We start from the raw sequence: 18,826 nt of genomic DNA, 5'->3' as shown, positions 1-18,826 counted from the left end.
TAATACATGTGCTTAACCAGTTGTGCTACCGCCTAACCCCAGGGAATTTATTTCCAAATAAATTTCCAAATATTTCCAAATAAAACCAAGAAATGTTATGCATGTACAAACTATTGTATTTTATTGTTGAATGTAAACAACTAATCACCCATAAAGAAATTTAAAAAAAAAGGTGTTGGGCAGTAGCACAGCGGGTTAAGCGCACATGGTGCAAAGCACAAAGACCGGTGTAAGGATCCCAGTTCGAACCCCCAGCTCCCCACCTTCAGGAGAGTCGCTTCACAGGCGGTGAAGCAGGTCTGCAGGTGTCTGTCTTTCTCTCCCCCTCTCTGTCTTCCCCTTCTCTTTTCATTTCTCTCTGTCATATCCAACAACTATGACAACAATAATAACTACAACAATAAAAACAATAAGGGAAACATAAAGGAATAAATAAATAAATTTATTAATAAAAAAGAAATTTTAAAAAAATGGTTTGTTTCAAATGACCTACACTGAGTAGGGGCATTCTGCTCTTTGGTAACTTTCTGAACACACTGTAGAAGTTACCCTAACAACTTTTGGTCCCTTCAATTGGATTCTAGCTTCATGTCAACACAACACACAATGGAATACAATCTTGTATCATCCTCAATATCCTAGTAATGCAAGACTTTTCAAATCAGAGCCTTACAAATTCTGTTTTTTTTTCTTTTTTTCACAATACTGTGTGAACTCACTAAACTTCGTGATATTAAGTGTTTCCACTTGCTGTTCCTGTGTGTGTGTGTGTGTGTGTGTGTGTGTGTGTGTGTGTGTGTGTGTGTGTGTGTAATTGAGATTCCAATGAGGCAGCAAAAGCTGTCTCTTTGAAAGTGCTGCTCAAAAACATCTCAGATGCGGGAGAAGAAATCCGGCAAGGTTTACAGCAAGATTGATGTTTTCTAGATATGACATGTGTTGGCACTCCAAGAAACAGAAGAAATAGCATATGTGCTAAATCAAGAAGGCAGGAACAAGCTTGGAATATTCAGGGAACTGTGGAATTCCTTATTTAGGGATGAAATTGAAAATATGAGAATAGAGATCTTATAGACTAGACTGTGAAGGACCCTGAAAATCACACCAGGAACTTAAACTCATTCCATTGATAATCCCTGAGGGGATGTATCTCAGTGGCCTGGTGATAATAGACACAAATTTCTGATACTTTAAGTTCTTAGAGGTGAAGAAACTTGCATACAGCCTACAAGGAGTTACTGTGTGGTGTCCTGGCCTACCACTCTATCTCTGACTGTCTACTTCATTGTACCTCTTAAGCCTTGATCATCTTTCTGTCTCAGCACTTGTGCCTCTCTCTGCAAGAAATGTCTTCCCTTCTCCTATTCTCTTCCATCTAAGAAAAATGACTCAAATCTGACTCACTTCCATTCGGGTCTCAATCTTTGTAGTATTGGAATACTTTAATATCTAAAACTCTGTTCTCCAGGCAGGATTTTGTGAGTTAGGAGTAGGTAAGAGCAGTGGCTTCTTTGTTTTGACCACTTTGTTGTAAACTGTTCCTGAAGACTTCCCCTGGAAGAGGAATTTATAATCCCTCTTCTCTCTGCCCAAATCAAGTCACTGTAGTTCTAGTTCAAAGTTATGAAGTTAATGTGAAATACATAAGTAGGGGAGGGGGACAGCCTTGTTAGCTATCAAGCTCTAGCAAAAATTACTAAAGTCATGGCCCCCTATGAACATCCCTAAAGTAGACTTTCTAGCTCCTTCCCACCCTAAGCTCCCTATTCTCATGGGCTCTATTCCTACTTTCTGGTTCCTATTTATTAAACATTTTGTCCTGTCTCATGGCTTACTGCCTTTCAGACAACAGATTGCAGGTGCTACTATGATTCTATCCTGAACTCCGTGGACAGATAACCTCACTAATATACCCCAGAACCTCGACTACCTAGAGCCCTATTCCACTAGGAAAAGACAGAAACAGGCTGGATGTATGGGTCGACCTGTCAACACCTATGTCCAGCAGAGAAGCAATTACAAGAGCCTGAATGCCTACCTTCTGCACTCCAAAAATAATTCTGGTCCACATCCCCAGAGGGAGAGGAATGTTAGGGAAAGATGACCAGACAGCTCTGAACTCCAATTCCATCAAGACCCAGACAGAGAAGAAAAAGGAAAGATATCTGGAAGTAGTAATAGGTGTGGTGGCATATCTAGTAGAGCTAACACATTACCATGTGTATGGATGGATCTGGGTTCGAGTCCCTGGTCCCCATCTGCAGTGGGGAAGGGGATGCAGGGAGGAAGGTTCATGAGTGGTGAAGTAGTCCTGCTGGTGTTGATCTTTCTCTGTCCCTCTCTATCTCTTCCTGTGGATTAATGATGCAGGCACCAAGCCCCAGCAATAGCTCCAGTGTCAATAAAAAACAAAAGTAAATAAATATGTAAAATTTAACACGTGTTCGATAGAAGAGTCATGTAAAGAGTAAGAACTGAAATTCTACTGTCCGTGTAACTACATACAACCTCTAAGTCTCTGCTTTCTCAGTTTAGAATGGGCCTTAGAGTCAGCAAAATAGTTCACAAGAGATAGTGCCCTGCCTTTTCCATGTGCATGACCCGGTCTCTAACCTGACTGCCATCGCATTGAAGGAAGCTTAGATGCTGTAGTGTATTTTCTTCTTTATCTATGTCTCTCTCTACCTGAAAAGTCAGTCCAAAGCAATGACATCTCAGTGGCAAGAAAGAAAGAGAAAGGGAGAGAGAGGGTGAGAGAGGAGGAGAGGGAGAGGAGAGGGTGAGGAGAGGAGGGAGAGGGGAGAGAGAGGGGGAGGATTAAGTGCAGGCATCATAGGGTTTTAGGGTTTATAAAATTTTCGAGAAAAAATGAAGAGGATAATCATAATGGCATTGATCCAAATCCAGGCACTTGTATGTGTTCAGTAAAGCTGGTAACCATCGTTGTTAATACAATCATCTACCAGTGGTTAAGCTTTAAGCTCCTGATGGCAAACCAATCATTTATTTCTGAATGTGATCTCTAACTTGGAACCCTATACAAATAAAAATCATACAGACAATCAGTAATAGTTACTGACTACTACCCTTTGAAAATCTTCCCACTATAGAGGCCTAACTTCTCATTATATAGAAGAAAGAAACACAGAGGAGAAAACATTAAGTTAGAAACACTCAGGAAGAGAACATAACTCTTCTGATGCCTAACTTGTGCTCTTAACTGTAACAAACTTTATGTCTCACTTTCTGCTAGTAAGATCTTAGTGATCTTGTCTTCACTCATTGGATATCTACTACTTAGAGATCCAAAGATACAAACTATACATACATATACACATATACACACATACCTGAATGAATATATATATATATATATATATATATATATATATATATATTCAGCTTGTTGGATCGCTATAAGTAATGATTATGTTTATATATATGTGTGTGTGTGTATGAAAATACATATAAGATACTCTTTCACTACCCTGAGAGTTTCTATGTGTATATATATATGTGTATGTATACATTCATGCAATCCTTACAACACCCTCCTGTCTTACTGTTAACTGCCATTTTATAGATAAGGAAAGGGAAAGAGAAATGCTGTAATTATTCCAGTGTTATAATCAGCAAGTATGATAGCCAACAAAAGGGCAAAGTAATGGGTTTTCTAAGCATGTGCACTTAACCACAGATCCCACTGTCCTCCCAAAGAGGACCTCACAGAAGGACACCCCTGGGAGGAGCAGCAAACCAACCCACAGAGTGTGTGCTCATATGCCATAGCCCCAGTGCCACAAGAACAAAACGAAAGAGAGTTTAGTTCTATGTGTGCGTGGAGTTGGGGGAGGGGTGCGCAGAGACTGAGGAAAAGTGCTTGGAGGAGATTACCTTTTTCAGTTTCAGCTTTGACTAATTATCTTCCGTCAAGTGGAAGAAAAGAGAAGAGAAGGCAGTCCCTGCAGAGGGAGACACCTTTGCTCAGGCAATGGGTTTTAAGGGGTGGTAGGCCCTGACAGGCACCAAGAAATAAACAGGTGGGGACAGAGCAGGAGGTCAGGACGCCTGGCAGGAATTCAGAGTAGAATGTGCGCAAGTTACTTCACCTGCAGGGTCCTCTGGTACAGCAGACTCTGAGGAAAGCCTGCCTTGTGGTAGGCTGTTTGAATACTAAATGAGATCACGCAGAGACACTTCCCAACCCAGTGTTATTCCTCTTTATTTGCCTCTCATACAATTATTCCCTCAGTAATAAATAAATAAATAAATAAATAAATAAATAAATAAATATTTGAGCCTACCTTTTCACCATTATGCTCACAGTGGCATTAGTATAATCCTGAATGTCATGATTAGTCATTCATAATAACAATATGATTAATAATGGCGTTAATTGCCGTGGATTGAGGACACTAAGTGCTGAAGATAGCTAATCTATATTTATCTCATCTGTTCCTTGGAACATATGTTAAAGGTAGGTATCATTATTCCCATTTTATGGATGAGGAAAATGAGACACAGACAGATTACAAAATTTAAACACAAAGGTCACTGCACTAGTAAGAGGCAGGACGGGCATTCAGACGCGAGTCTGTTTGTCCAGAAAAGGGCCGGACAAACAGAGAATGCCCTGTGTTTGCAGTTCATGTTGGTTTTGGCAGTGTCCCTCAGCCTCTTTCTCAGAAAGAAAACAAACGTTGGAAGAGGTTTGCTAACACGCTGGAACATGAAAGTCCTAGGGAGAGAGGGAAACAGCAAGTTGAAGCAGGAAGGTGGATCCTTATTTGGAAGGTGTGTGCGTGTTGGGGGTGGGGGGGCGGCTTCATGCAACCTTTTTTTGTCCTTGATCCTAGATGTACTGGAGAAAGTCTGGCTTTAACTGGAATCCTGAACAGCCCCCAAAGTCACAGACTCTTGGGGTGGGGGTGGGGGATTAGAGGGGGGCGTATGTGCCTTTCCTTGGCTTCAAAAGGCTCAGGGAAACCAGGGTTGCCCTGCCCCCACTCCAGAGATGGGGGAAGGGGGCAGTGTGTTCCCACGTGGGTGGCTCCCAGGCAGCAGGGAATTAGTCAGCTATCTGTTGGGATGGTTTCCAGAACCCTCCTCCCTGTTTGCTCAGGGCCTAGCTCTTCAGAAACTGAAACCAACAGGACGCCAGACCTCCTGGGACCCAGCCGGGTTTACCTTCTATGGGGAGACTGGGGAGGGCTGGGCGGAGTCTAGAGTCTTCAGTCTGGGTTGGGTAGGGCGACGTGGCTGTGGTTGCCCTCCTCCTTCCTTAGCTCTACGGACTGGCTGATCCCCTCTCAATCCTCTGGGGGAAGCAGGGTAGGGGCACAAGAGCCAGCCTCTGGGAAAGACGTGGGCCTGATTAGCTTGTGCTCCACAACACCTCTGAGACTCCAAGTAAACCACTGAACCTCTAGAGTTTCGATTTCTTTCCCTGTAAAATGGATCCTTTGCCTCCAGTAGCATTCAGTATGGTGTTTGTTGCTTGGCACTGCAGAAGTACTTTATGTCTGGTCACTGTTTTGGTGTCTTTGCTGTTAGTTTAATTGCTGTTGTCCTGGGGGGGGGGGGGGCGCGCTGGGCAGGTTGGCTTGTGAGATCCTAAGCTCCCTTCCCTCAAGGTATTCAGGTTCAAACTGAATGGCATGAATATTTTCCCAACGGAAAAATTACAGGGCCCCGACCCATAGTTGACAATTTCACTTCAAAATCATCTGGTAACCTCAAATATCCTCTCAAACAGACTGAATCAAAATCTCTGACGGTTTGCACAGCTTAATTTTGCAAACCACTGATCTCTGTCAATCATTACTATATTTTTCATCTTCAGAAGACTCTACTCCCCAGTGATTGCATAGTATGAAATATTTTGTTGAACAGTCCAGACTTAGAGACTTAACTCACAATTTATCTGGTCTTTCTAAATTATTAACCAAAGGCCTAGAGTTCATTCAACAGATATTTAATTAACTACTATACTACTAAGTACTACTGTAGTATAGCCAGATCTGCTGGGTTCTGAAGGCTGCAAGACAGATAAAAAGTTCAGTCCTCATGGACCCTCCAGTCTAGTAAAGGACAGCAGAAAATAAGCAAGAATTCTAATGCTAGCATTAAAACCAAGAGACTATTGTGAGCATAAAACACCTACTATTTCAGTGGTGAGCAGACACAGTTCTCACCAAAAACAAATGAAGTTGATGAGTCATTACCCTACATGGCCTCCTAGAGGAAAATACATGTCTCACCTCAACACACACACACACACACACACACACACACACACACACACACTATGGGCATATACATAGGCCAATATTGTTACTTGTATGGATTCTAAGAGATCCAGAGTACTTATATCAAGAAAATATTACATGCTGTGAAGAAAGGAAGATGCCTTGAACCTAATTTCTACTTAAGTGGTCCATCTTAAGTGGTTCACCATGCAGGCTGGTTCAGAGTTTGGACTCCAAATCCAAACTGTGTTGAGTAGAATTCTTGATTGATTCCCTACTAGTTTATGCGACCATAGGCACACAATTAAGACCTCTATAAATCAGTCTGAATATTAGTACCTACTTCTCTCATAAAGGACTCTGGGAATTCTAGAGAGGGTACCTGGCAGAGGCAGTAGGGACTGAATATCTAAACTGTAATTGTTTTGCATTGTCTTATGACTTTGCAGCTCTCTCTCTCAACCTGGAGAACCCCCTCCCATCCTCTGCCTCTCAGGCATATTACCAGCATATTTTTAATGCAGTTATTCCCCATAACCTTCTCTGAATTGTTTCACCAAGCAATATTAATACTTTTCCTCTCATTTCTCTAGCTCTTTTTATCTTCCTTATCCAACACCTCTCACACTGCAGTCATGTTTCTTGGGTAGATGTTTGCCTTCCTCGCTGTATCACTGGATGATGACTTAATGGAGAACAGGGATATACATATCCTCTTGCATGCACTATTTCACCACTCCCAGGCCAACTTTTTCACCAGTTGAGGACACAAAAAGAGATGAGAGAGGGGGAGATATCCCAGAGCTTCCCCCTGGTGCTTTCCCATATGGTATGCAGGCTTGAAACTGGGCCCTAAGCATGACAAGGCTTGCACCATAAGCAGTGAGCTATGTCTCCAGTCTGAGAGCTGTATTTTTATACAGGTTTCATCCCTAGGGACAAGATAGTCTCTAGGGCAGCAAAAGTTCTTAGCACCATCTGTTGAATGAATAAATCAATTGATGGTGAATGGGTAAGCTGACATGCCCAGAGTCACAGAGTTCAAATTTAAAGTCTTCATTATATTTATGTTGAGAAAAATACTTTTTTTTTCTTCTGAACTTTTGATTTTTCATATGGAAAACAACCTGATTGTAATTACATCTATGTCTAGAGATTGGGAGGATTAAGCAAGGTAATGTTGAAGCTATAGAGGAGTGTTTAAGAGTATAACCTCTAGAGTCAGATGGTTTGGGTTCAAGTGCCAGCTCTGCCACTCATAAGCTGCGTGACCTTTGACAAGATTTCAGAGAAAACAGATCTTAAACAAGGAGAGAGAGAGAGGGAATACATCATGTAAAAATAGGTTATTAAGACAATTTAAAGAGATAGCCTTTGCAAAGTCACTGGTGCTTGGCACAGAGTTGATTTTCAGTGAAGAAATGTTGATTCCCTCCTCAACCTTCTCTAAACGTGTAAGTCCTGGACTCTGCATGCCCCAAACAGCTGTTCAAATGCCACATTTTGTTCCTAGTGACTAATGTTGCTTAAGCCAAGGTTGGAAAGTTGACTCCAGAACTAAGCTTACTTTGAGTGCTGAACCAGATGCGGGGAATGTGGCTGGCTGGTTTATTTCATAAGTAAACTTTTGAAAGGGGGACCGTTAAAAATCCACAAACATGCCAAGGAAATTGAAAAGCAAGAGCAAACCCACAATTTTATATGTAGGTTTCATATGTCATTAGAATGGTCCTTTATATAAAGGCATGAATAATAGTTTCATCCTAACTCAAATTAGTGTTTTACAAACTGTAAGGGCAATGATCTGGATTGGTTTGGGAGCCAATTAACCAATTAATTGGTGCACAGTACAATGGTACTTGAGTATTTTTTTTTTACTGTTTTATCACAATGTAAACAAATTCATTACTTAAAATTCTCAGGTGGCTACATGGCTTTTACTAAGTTTAAGTGTAGAAAAGAGAAAGGAGAAATTCACACTTTGGATCTAGGGTATTCATTGTTCTCCTGCATGAATTCCTTCCATCTCTTTCTTTTTAAGGGATTTGAAAGAGGCTGAAATGAGAGTGCCAAGGCCCTCGGAGCCAGAATGTCAGTGGCAGTTGGCAGTTGAGTTCAGAGAGGAAATGGGAGAGAGCAGAGCACTGGGTGGGAGCTGCAGGGTGGACTGTGCAGTGGGAAAGGGGCAGGGGGAATCTTAGTAGAAAATCCAGCTTCCAGTCAAGTGTGTAGGGGGGAGGGTGTGTGTCTTAATTTCTGAAGAAAAGAGAAAGTGGCAGCTGTTTGTTGTAACCTTAGGCCTCCATGGGATGATAAGAAGGGTAAGAAAAGACAGAGTATTTGACTTGTACCTTTCTTCTCTAACCTAATACCTACCTGCCCATGCTTTGAGCTAGGTCAGATACCACATACCTACTCCAGAACTGTGTCCTGGTCTGTCCAATTTGAGGAAAAATCCTCACTCATCTTCCTTATGTGCCCAGGAGATTCTGTATACCCTGCTTCAGACTCTGACAAGAGTTTTCAAATAATATGCCTGCCAACACTATTCATTCTTTCTCTCCCCCCTCTTATCTTCCCCTGTAATAGTTTTATGGGGGTGTAATTGCCATACAATAAATTACATATATTTGAATTGCAAGATTCAGTATGTGCAGACCTGTGAAAACATCACCATCACCATCACCTAGATAGCAGAGAGTGAACATATCATACCTTCACCTCAAAGAGCGACAGCTTCCCCCTGCACCCTCACAACCTTCCCTCCTGCCTCCATTCTCCCACCACTCTGCTTTCTGTTGCGGTGGATTATGTTGTATTTCCTAGACCCTTATGTAAATAGAGCTATACAGTATAGCAACTCTTTATTTTTTCTTTTTAATTTTCTTCTGCTTTTTTTTTTTTTGACTGGGTGTGTTCCCTGGGCACAATTATGTGGAGATTCATCTATTCAATCTGCACTTTTCCCTGAAGTATGGTTTCCTTGGACAGGAAGGGAGCTGCCCAGAGTTCAACATCCCATCTGGACACAAGGAAAATCTGAAGTAGTGGAGGACACCAGGTAAGGTGAGCAGACCTCACGTTCTGGTATCAGAATAATCAGGAGAACAAAGGTGGGGGTGGAGCACAGATCTTTCATGAAGGATCTGGTGATTCACATCCACTAGGTGTGGGTATAAAAATGCATCTAAATTTTATTATTATTACTATTATTATTATTATTAGCCTCCAAGGTTATTGCTGGGATTCAGTGCTGGCACTATGAATCCACTGCTCCTGGCAGCCATTTTTTTTTCCATTTTATTGGACAGGACAGAGAGAAATTGAGAGGGGAGGGGAGGGGAGACAGAGTGGGAGAGAGAGAGACACGCGCAGACCTGCTTCACCGCTTGAAATATTATTGTTTTGCATAACATGGCTAAATAACTAATTAAAATACTTTAAATTTTCATTTTTATATAGAGGCAGAGAGAAATTGAGAGGGGAGAGAGGGAGGGAGAGATAGAGAGTGAGAGAGAGAGAGACCAGCAGTACTGTTTCACTACTCGTGAAGCTTCTTCCACCCTCCAATCCCTGCAGGTGAGGGCCTGGAACTTGAAGCCGTGTTCTTGCTTATGGTAACATGTGTGCTCTAGCAGGTATGCCACTATCCAATCCCTAAAATTAAAAAACAAACAAATAAACAAACAAAAAACCTCAGATTTAATCTCAGCCAGCTGTGTATGTAACCTCGGTGAGTCATTCACAATCCAAGCCTCATTTGTAAATTGGGGTGATGATAAATCTCCCTCCCCTCAGAAGAGTTCTATGGGAGTCCTCTGAGCCAGGAGATAAAGTGCTCTGTAAACTGTGAAAGGTCAGTCCTGGGCAAGAGATTAGGCCCAGGATCAAGCCAGCAGCACACTGGGAATGCCCCAGCTCCCAGGGCTATTTAAAGGTTACCCAGTCACACAGGGAAGCTTTACAGATTGGTGATTCCTCAGCCGAAATGGCCAATAAGAGTTATGCCTGGTGGCCTTTAGTCCTAGTCCAGTCACCAAAATGTCAAGGATTCTTTTCCCTTAACCCTACCCCCTTCCTTCACATGGATGTGTTTATTTACAAGGGCCCTCCCTATGGGGAACTGTCTGTGACAGAAGGCTTCCTCCTCTGGCCTGGAGCTGGTTGATAAGGATAACCCATCTGTGGGGGCTCCATGGACCTCCGGAACAGGAACCCAGAGGGAAGGACAAGTGGGAGCCCAACAAACCTAACTGCTTCCTTTGATCAGAACAGACAGAGGGACAAGGTGGAAGAGGAGAAGAGGAAACATTTGTCTCCTATTTAAAACTGACTTGAGCTATAAAATTAAAACAGATTTGAAGATAAATCCCCCAACTAGATTTGTTATTTATTGTTGTCCAGAAAAGAGAGCCTAGGGGAATGGGAAGGGTCCAGAGAAGGACAGACAGCACCTCCACAATTGTACATTCCTTGTTTGACACCAGTCAAGTGACTTTCCCTTAGGGCTTTAGTTAATTTGAGTTACCATTTATTGAGTACCTGTTTTTTCTGTTTCTGAATGCACCCTTAAATCTGTACTGACAGAGGAATATGTCTCCTCTCATTTCACCACTGATAAGGAGAAGCAATATGTCTACAGTCACCTCAGATTTGAGACAGAACTTCAATCCATTGCTATTGAACATCAGAATGCCTGTCTTTCCGAGAATTTGAAGACCGTATTTTCAAAGAATGAACTTTGTAATGAATTATTTCCTGATCATGATCTGTGAAAAGAAGATTCTCTGACAAATTTAATATTGGTAAACCTTCCTATAATGCCCTTGTCATAATAACTTTAGTACTCTAATGTCTAGAAGAGTCTGAGAAATCTTAGAATAAAGGGACTCTATTTTTTTCAACCAAGTGGAGGTAGATAGCATAATGGTTATGCAAAGAGACTCTCATGCTTGAGGTTCCAGAGTCCCAGGTTCAATGTCCTGAAACACCAATAGCCAGAGCTGAGCAGTGCTCTGGTAAAAAAAAAAAAAAGTTCCAATCTATTATTTGGCATATTAAATTAATCGTCCATATTGTTGTTGTTGCTTATAATGACTACTCATATTCTAACGAACAAATATTCCTTATAAGGGCACAGTCTAGGAGCCATAGTTGAAATTAAAATTTGAGAAGCCCCAGAGTTTATCTAATGACTGGCATTCCAGTTCCATCTCCAATGATGAGAAACTTCATATATGCAAAGTGTACCTCACTGATACACAAATTCAGAAATTAAGACAGCGCTGCCCCTCTAGAAAGATGCTGCAATTCAGTGTGTGATTCTAGATTTTGAGCACCACAAGAAAAAAAGGCAAAAGGAAACAGAATAAATTATTTTGTGGGATTAATGGTTTTCAGTATACAGTTATTGATACATGTGTAAAATTTCTCAATTTTCAGGAGCTGGTCAGTAGCATAGCAGGTTAAATGCACATGACACAAAGCGCAAGGACCAACATAAGGATTCTGGTTCAAGGCCCCGGCTCCCCACCTGCAGGGGAGTCACTTCACAGGCGGTGAAGCAGGTCTGCAGGTGTCTATCTTTCTCTCCCCTTCTCTCTGTCTTCTCCTCCTCTCTCCATTTCTCTCTGTCCTATCTAACAATGACAACATCAATAACATCAACAATAATAACTACAACAATAAAAAACAGCAAGGGCAATAAAAAGGAAAATAAATAAATAAATAAATCTCAGTTTTCTACAAAACACACTTACCCCAAGCCTAGATCCTCCTCCACCATCATGCAGCAGGACCTAAAAGGCCTCCCCACCCCCCTGAGTCCTTTATTTGGTATAATACTTTGTTTCCCCTTTCTGTTCTTATTTCTAAACTTCTGTCCATGAGTGAGATCATATTATCAGATAAATAAATTTAAAAAAAACAGACCTATTAGCTTGATGAATCTATGAACTAAAGTATAATCTTACAAGAGTTTAGAGAAAGTAGTCCTTCTGCTCTGATAGTGGGCCTATAAACTGGTATAACCACTCTGGCAAGGAGTATGAAGATTCTTTAAAAATGTAAATCCATCCAAAAATAGTAATTTGATTAAGTACATGCACCCCCATATTCATTGCAATATTATATATAATAGTCAAAAACTAGAAACAACCTACATGTCTATTGACTGACAAATGGGTGAAGAAGGTGCAGCATTACAAACACAGTGAAGTAGGAACCAGGTGGTGGTGCACCTGGTTAAGCACACACACAGTGCACTAGGACCTGGGTTCAACCCCCTTTCTACCTGCACAGGGAAAGCTTCATGAATGGTGAAACAGGGCTGCAGATATCTCTGTATCTCTTTCCCTTTCTTTCTTTTTTTTTATTAAATATTTATTTATTCCCTTTTGTTGCCCTTGTTGTTTTATTGTTGTAGTTATTATTGATGCCCTTGTTGTTGGATAGAACAGAGAGAAGTGGAGAAAGGAGGGGAAGACAGAGAGGGGGAGAGAAAGACAGACACCTGCAGGCCTGCTTCACCGCCTGTGAAGCAACCCCCCTGCAGATGGGGAGCCGGGGGCTCGAACTGGGATCCTTATGCCAGTCCTTGCACTTTGCTCCACGTGTGCTTAACCCGCTGTGCTATCACCTAACTCCCTCTTTCCCTTTCTATCTCTTCCAACCTTCTCAATTTCTCCCTGTCTCTACCCAATAATAAATAAATAAATAGATTTTTTTAATTAAAAAAACAATGAAACACTACTCAGTATTTTAGAAAAAGGTTGAAATTCTTTCACATACAGCATGGATGGAACTGAACAGTCAGTATTAAGTGAAATAAGTCTCACATAGTAAAACAAGCCCCATATGATTTCACTTCTTCTTCTAGCGTTTGCCATGATTTCACTAATATATACTATGTGACATAAACGAAGACACAGATGAACTAAATGAAACAAAAAATATCTTCTGGATTATAAAACCAATTGATGGTTACTATAAGGGGAGGGGAGAAGCCAAACCAGGACAAAGACAATGAATGCATAATGCAGAATAACAGTGAGCTTCCAATGGCAGACCTAAAGTAGTGTGTACAGATGTTGACTTCAGGTTGACTCATCCCTGAAACTTGCATAGTAGTATCACACAAAATTAATAAAAATGTTTTAATTAAAATTTTCTCTGTAGTCACTGGCCAATTTTTTCATATATATATATATATATATATATATACATACATACATATATATGTACATATACATATTGGCGCAGTGGATCAAGTGTTGGACTCTCAAGCATGAGGTCCTGAGTTCAATCCCTGGCAGCACATGTACCCGAGTGATGTCTGGTTCTTTCTCTCTCCCCTCCTATCCCTCTCATTAATAGATAAATAAAATATTAAAAAATTAAAAATAGATACAGAGAGTGAGAGAAGAGAGGGAAACTACAGTACCAAAGCTTTTTCCATTGTGGTGGGAGTGGAGCCAAGCTCAAATTGGGGTTATGTACATGTCAAAACTATCCAAATAAACTATCTTTCTGGCCCTAAAATTAAAAAGTTTGAACAAAAATAAAGGTATCCTTTTGGGGGCCAGGTGGTAGTGCACCTGGTTAAGTATACACAGTGCAAAGTGCAAGGACCAGCATAAGGATCTTGGTTCAGGTGCCTGGCTCCACATCTGCAGGGAGCGGGGTTGCTTCACAAGCAGTGAAGGAGGTCTGCAGGTGTCTATCTTTCTATCCCCTTCTCTATCTATCCCTCCTCTCTCAGTTTCTCTCTGTCCTGTCCAACAATGATAACAGCAACAACAACAATGGAAAAAATGGCCTCCAGGAGCAGTGGATTTGTAGTGTAGGCACTGAGCCCCAGTAATAATCCTGGAGGCAAAAAAAAAAGTATTCTTTTAATGTAGAATCAGTGAAAATGAGATATTTCACATTCTGCTGTCATTACTTCTTTAATCCAGACTGACCACATTGCAAGGGTTTAATAACCTCATTTGGCTAGTGTCTACTGAACTGAGTAACATAGGACCAGAAGATTTCTTCCGACCAAGCAAGGTCTTCCTCCCTGTGCCTTGAATTCAAGGGTACAGATGCTTGACTCAGCCACTAGCCCCAAGGAGCAGCCTCAGTTGGCCATTTCTTTCCAAATGCCTGATACGTGCCCCCCCATCACAGAATTAAAGTCTCAGGGACTTGCTGAGGCCCATCTCCCCTTTGTAAAGGACTCTCCAAACTTTGGAAGTGCTGTGTAAATGAAAGGCTGTTTCTTCTTATCCTCTGGGGGGGGGGGGGGGGGGCAGATTTGTTAAGAGTCACCCAGGATATATAGTGGTCTTAATCACACTGTGATTTTACACCAAGCCTCCAGGTAGCTGCTAATTATAGTGACTGACCTAAAGTGACTCCTTTCTGGGCCTCAGTTTCTTTGTATGTCAAATAACAGATTTGAGTTTTGATTTTGTTTTGTGTTTGTTTTTTCATGACTCAGGACATTTCCTATTTACCTACACCTTTTATTTTTTTTGGCTTTGTTTTGTCTACCTACAATGTGTCCTTTTAAACTAAGTCTTAGCTCAAAATTCAGGAAATGTGATACCTTCCCGCATATACACAATAGCATCTTTTTTCAGTGCTTGCTACATGTGAGGTACTGTGCTGAGACTTGGGTATAACATTTCATTGAATTCTCTCCATACACCAGTGAAGTAAACACTGTTATTATTCCATTTTTTATAATTGTAGAAACCGAGGCATCAAGTAGCTGAGTCATAGGTCATGAGCACAAATGAAGGGAACAGCTGGCAATTCTAACCCAGAGGCCTCCCTCAGTCTCCCTGATCCTGGGCTGTAAATGAAGGTTCAGATCTGGGCCCTGACCTCAGCTAAGGCCTATAATTACTAAAGAGGGAACGAGGACCCACGGAAGCTGGGTTTTGCCCATTTTTGCATCCTCCTTCTGTTTTGCAGAGGCAGGAAATAGTGTTAAACTTTCTTCGTGACGGAAATCCTACTTTTCACAAGTCAACTCTCTTTGCAGACCCTTGACCTTCCAGGAAAAAAAACCTGAGGCCCCTGGATGGGCTGCAGAGGAGACCTGAGATGGTCAGCATGCCCAGTCTAGAGCAGGGGTATTTTTAGAGCTGGCAGTACTGTTTACAAAGAAGCCAGCCCTCTCCCTACAGGGAAACTCTGGACTACTGGCCCCACCCACTGCCCACTCCACTAGCTTTTCCTTCCTCCTGGCTGCCCCTTTCCTGCCTCTTTCTCAGGGCTCCATCAGCATGGGGGCAAGATGTCCTTGTCAACCTAAGGGACACTTGAGCAAAACAGCCCAGGGCATTGAGAACTTTCAGGAAGGGCCAACTGTGCCCTGGTGTGGAAAACAATAACAACAACAAGCTATATCAGTTAAGATGATCTTGGCACCGAGCAATGGAATGGAGCTCCAGCAAATGGATGAATGTGTTTTTTTGGCCCTAAAACAGTTAGGGGCATGACCTCTCCTGGGCCTTGAGAGAGCAAAGGCCTGGTAACTTCAGAGTTAATGGGTATAGCAGATGGAGAGGTCAACAAGGAAGACTTCAGCCTCTGTTTCTGAAGCTGCAGAACCAGGAAATGGTCCTGCCTTCTCTTCCATTTTAAGTCACAGTTACACCTATTTCTACTTCCGTCTGTTTTTTTTCCTCTTCTTTCTCTGGGTCCTGATGGAATTGGGTTTTAGAGCCTTCTGGTTATCTTCCCTTAATATTCCTCCCCCTCTGGGGATATGGACCAAAATCACTTTTTAAAAAAATGTCTTTATTGGGGGATTAATGTTTTACATTCAACAGTAAATACAATAGTTTTTACATGCATAACATTTCTCAATTTTCCACATAACAATACAACCCCCCCCCCCACTAGGTCTTCTGTCATCCTTTTTGGACCTATACTCTCCCCCTACACCCAGCCCAAAGTCTTTTACTTTGGTGCAATACACCAACTCCAATTCAGGTTCTACTTGTGTTTTCTCTTCTGATCTTGTTTTTCAACTTCTGCCTGAGAGTGAAATCATCCCATATTCATCCTCTGTTTCTGGCTTATTTCACTTAACATGATTTCTTCAAGCTCCATCCAAGATGGGCTGAAAATGGTGAAGTCACCATTTTTAATAGCTGAGTAGTATTCCATTGTGTATATATACCACAACTTGCTCAGCCATTCGTCTGTTGTTGGACACTTGGGTTGCTTCCATGTTTTGGCTATTACAAATTGTGCTGCTATGAACATAGGTATACACAAATCTTTTTGGATGGGTGTGTTGGGTTCCTTAGGATATATCCCCAGGAGAGGAATTGCAGGATCATACGGCAGGTCCATTTCTAGCCTTCTGAGAGATCTCCAGACTGTTCTCCACAGAGGGTGGACCAATTGACATTCCCACCAGCAGTGCAGGAGGGTTCCTTTGACCCCACAAACTCTCCAGCATTTGTTGCTGCTACCTTTTCTGATGTATGACATTTTCACAGGAGTGAAGTGGTATCTCATTGTTGTCTTTATTTGCATTTCTACCAAAATCATTTTGAGGGGTGAGGAAGGTGGGAGTTCTGGCTCCTGTAATTGTTTCTCTGCTAGACATGGGTGTAAGCAGCTCAGTCCATACCCCGCCCCCCCCATCCTGTTTCTATCTTTATCTAGTGGGGTAGGGCTCTGGAGAGGTAAAGTTCTGGGGAATATTGGTGAGATCGTCTGTCTATGAAGTTCAGGATGGAATCACAGTAGCACCTGCAATCTGTTGAAAGGCAGTAAGTAATGATTCAAGACAAAATGTTTAATAAATAGGAGCCAGAAAATAGGAATAAAGAAGATAAGACTAGGGATTTTAGGGTGGTAAGAAGGAAGGAAATATATTTGAGGGATGTTCCTTGGAGCCCAGTATTTTAATGATTTTTGCCTGAGCTTGATAGTTAACATGGAGGTGGGCTAAAAATATTGTCTGGGAAAATGTGTTCAGAATTGAGAATAGGACTAGAAAGTCAGATTAGGACAGAGAGTAGCTCCCAAACTTGAAAAAAAATATAAATACAGTCATCTATTTCCACATCAATCTGACCCAGGGACCCTATATTTATCACATTTAGCACAGGAGGCTGTGCAGCCTCTGAGTCCCTGTCAGAGATGCATTTCTTTATTCTATTTAAAATCCATTTTTAATTTTATTTATTTATTTATTTATTGGATAGAGACAACCAGAAATCAAGAGGGAAGTAGCAGAGAGACAAAGAGACACCTGCAACACTGCTTCATCACTGGCAAAGCTGTCCCCTTGCAGGTGGGGACAGGGGCTTGAACCTGGATCCTTGTACATTGCAACATGAGCACTCAACCAGGTGCACCACCACCTGGCCCCCATTTCTTTACTCTTGTATCTCAGGATCCTTTTACACTTAAGTCTATACAACACCTCTCCTACACCAATGTGCTTGTTAAAATTCTCCATATATGGAATAGGGAGGTGACACATGCCTCAGGTGGGTGAGGACTTGAGTTAGATTTCTGATACCACATAAATGCCTAGCCTCTCTTTCAAAAAAATATAAGATTTTTAAAAAATATTTATTTATTAATGAGAAAGATAGGAGGAGAGACATAGAGAAAGAACCAGACATCACTCTAGTACATGTGCTGCTGGGGATTGAACTCAGGACTTCATGCTTGAAAGTCCAGTGCTTTATCCACTGCACCATCTCCCAGACCACAGATTTTTTTTAATTACCACTGGGGCTTCATAGCTGCATGATTCCACTACTCCTGGAAGACTCTTCAGATTCCTCTGTGTGACTCTCTCTTGTGAGATAGAAGGTGAAAGGCAAAGAAAAGGGGAGGGGGAGAGAGAGAGAGAGAGAGAGAGAGAATAAATAAGAAGGAGGAGGAGACACCAAAGCACTACATCACCCCTTAGGCAGCTTTGCCTTTGTTTGGTGATCCTTTGTGATGGCTAAGGGGCTTGAACTTGGGTCCTCACACATGGTCAAGTTTGGACTCTATTGGGCAAGCCATCACCCAGCTTCCTAGTGTGTGTGTGTGTGTGTGTGTGTGTGTGTGCGTGTGTATGTGTGTGTATGTGTGTGTGTGTCTGTGTGTGTGTCTGTGTGTGTATGTGTGTATGTGTGTGTCTATGTGTGTGTGTGTGTATGTGTGTGTATGTGTGTATGTGTGTGTATGTGTATGTGTGTGTATGTGTGTATGTGTGTGTCTATGTGTGTGTATGTGTGTGTATGTGTGTGTATTTGTGTGTGTGTGTGTGTGTGTATGTGTGTGTGTTCTGTTCTATTTTTATTTTCCTACATATTTAGCCTTCTTTCCCAGCCCCATGACATTCTTCCTATGGCTCAGGAATCTTACAGAGGTATCGGAAGCTCCTCCTCTGACTCACAGCCCCGTGGCTTCCCTGGCAAGCTTCACATCTGTACCCCACCCTGCTCACTCTTGAGACATTTAACCCAGATCCAGAGTGGATGCACTGAGCCAGGTGAGACCATTTTCCCAGTGTCCTGTCATTCAGCTGAAAGGGCTGGTGGGAAGTTGGACCCAGACAGTCCAAA

The 18,826-nt window shown here is 41.9% G+C and overlaps 2 long non-coding RNA genes across 4 annotated transcripts in view; one reads left to right on the top strand and one right to left on the bottom strand.

Moving 5' to 3' along the window:
- The first annotated feature begins 4,572 nt into the window (after positions 1-4,572).
- LOC132542935 (uncharacterized) lies at positions 4,573-11,323 on the top strand. 2 transcript variants are annotated; one of them, XR_009553905.1, is made up of 3 exons: positions 4,573-4,794; positions 9,240-9,309; positions 10,836-11,323. It is a non-coding gene; the product is annotated as an uncharacterized LOC132542935 (long non-coding RNA). The 2 variants fall into 2 exon arrangements; XR_009553904.1 differs by having other exon boundaries at positions 9,240-9,314.
- LOC132542937 (uncharacterized) overlaps positions 10,895-18,826 on the bottom strand; it is a 16,638-nt gene continuing 8,706 nt past the window's right edge. Inside the window, exons 2-3 of one of the 2 annotated variants that reach the window (XR_009553907.1) lie at positions 17,998-18,068; positions 10,895-11,017 (exon numbers count right to left, since the gene is read on the bottom strand). This is a non-coding gene — a long non-coding RNA (uncharacterized LOC132542937). Of the gene's footprint in view, positions 11,018-16,629; positions 17,014-17,997; positions 18,069-18,826 lie in introns of those variants that run through there. The other variant, XR_009553908.1, reaches the window with a different exon arrangement.

The sequence above is a fragment of the Erinaceus europaeus genome, chromosome 13 (genome assembly GCF_950295315.1).
Source record: "Erinaceus europaeus chromosome 13, mEriEur2.1, whole genome shotgun sequence".
Classification (NCBI taxonomy): domain Eukaryota; kingdom Metazoa; phylum Chordata; class Mammalia; order Eulipotyphla; family Erinaceidae; genus Erinaceus; species Erinaceus europaeus.
This window is presented reverse-complemented; position numbering and strand designations above follow the sequence as displayed.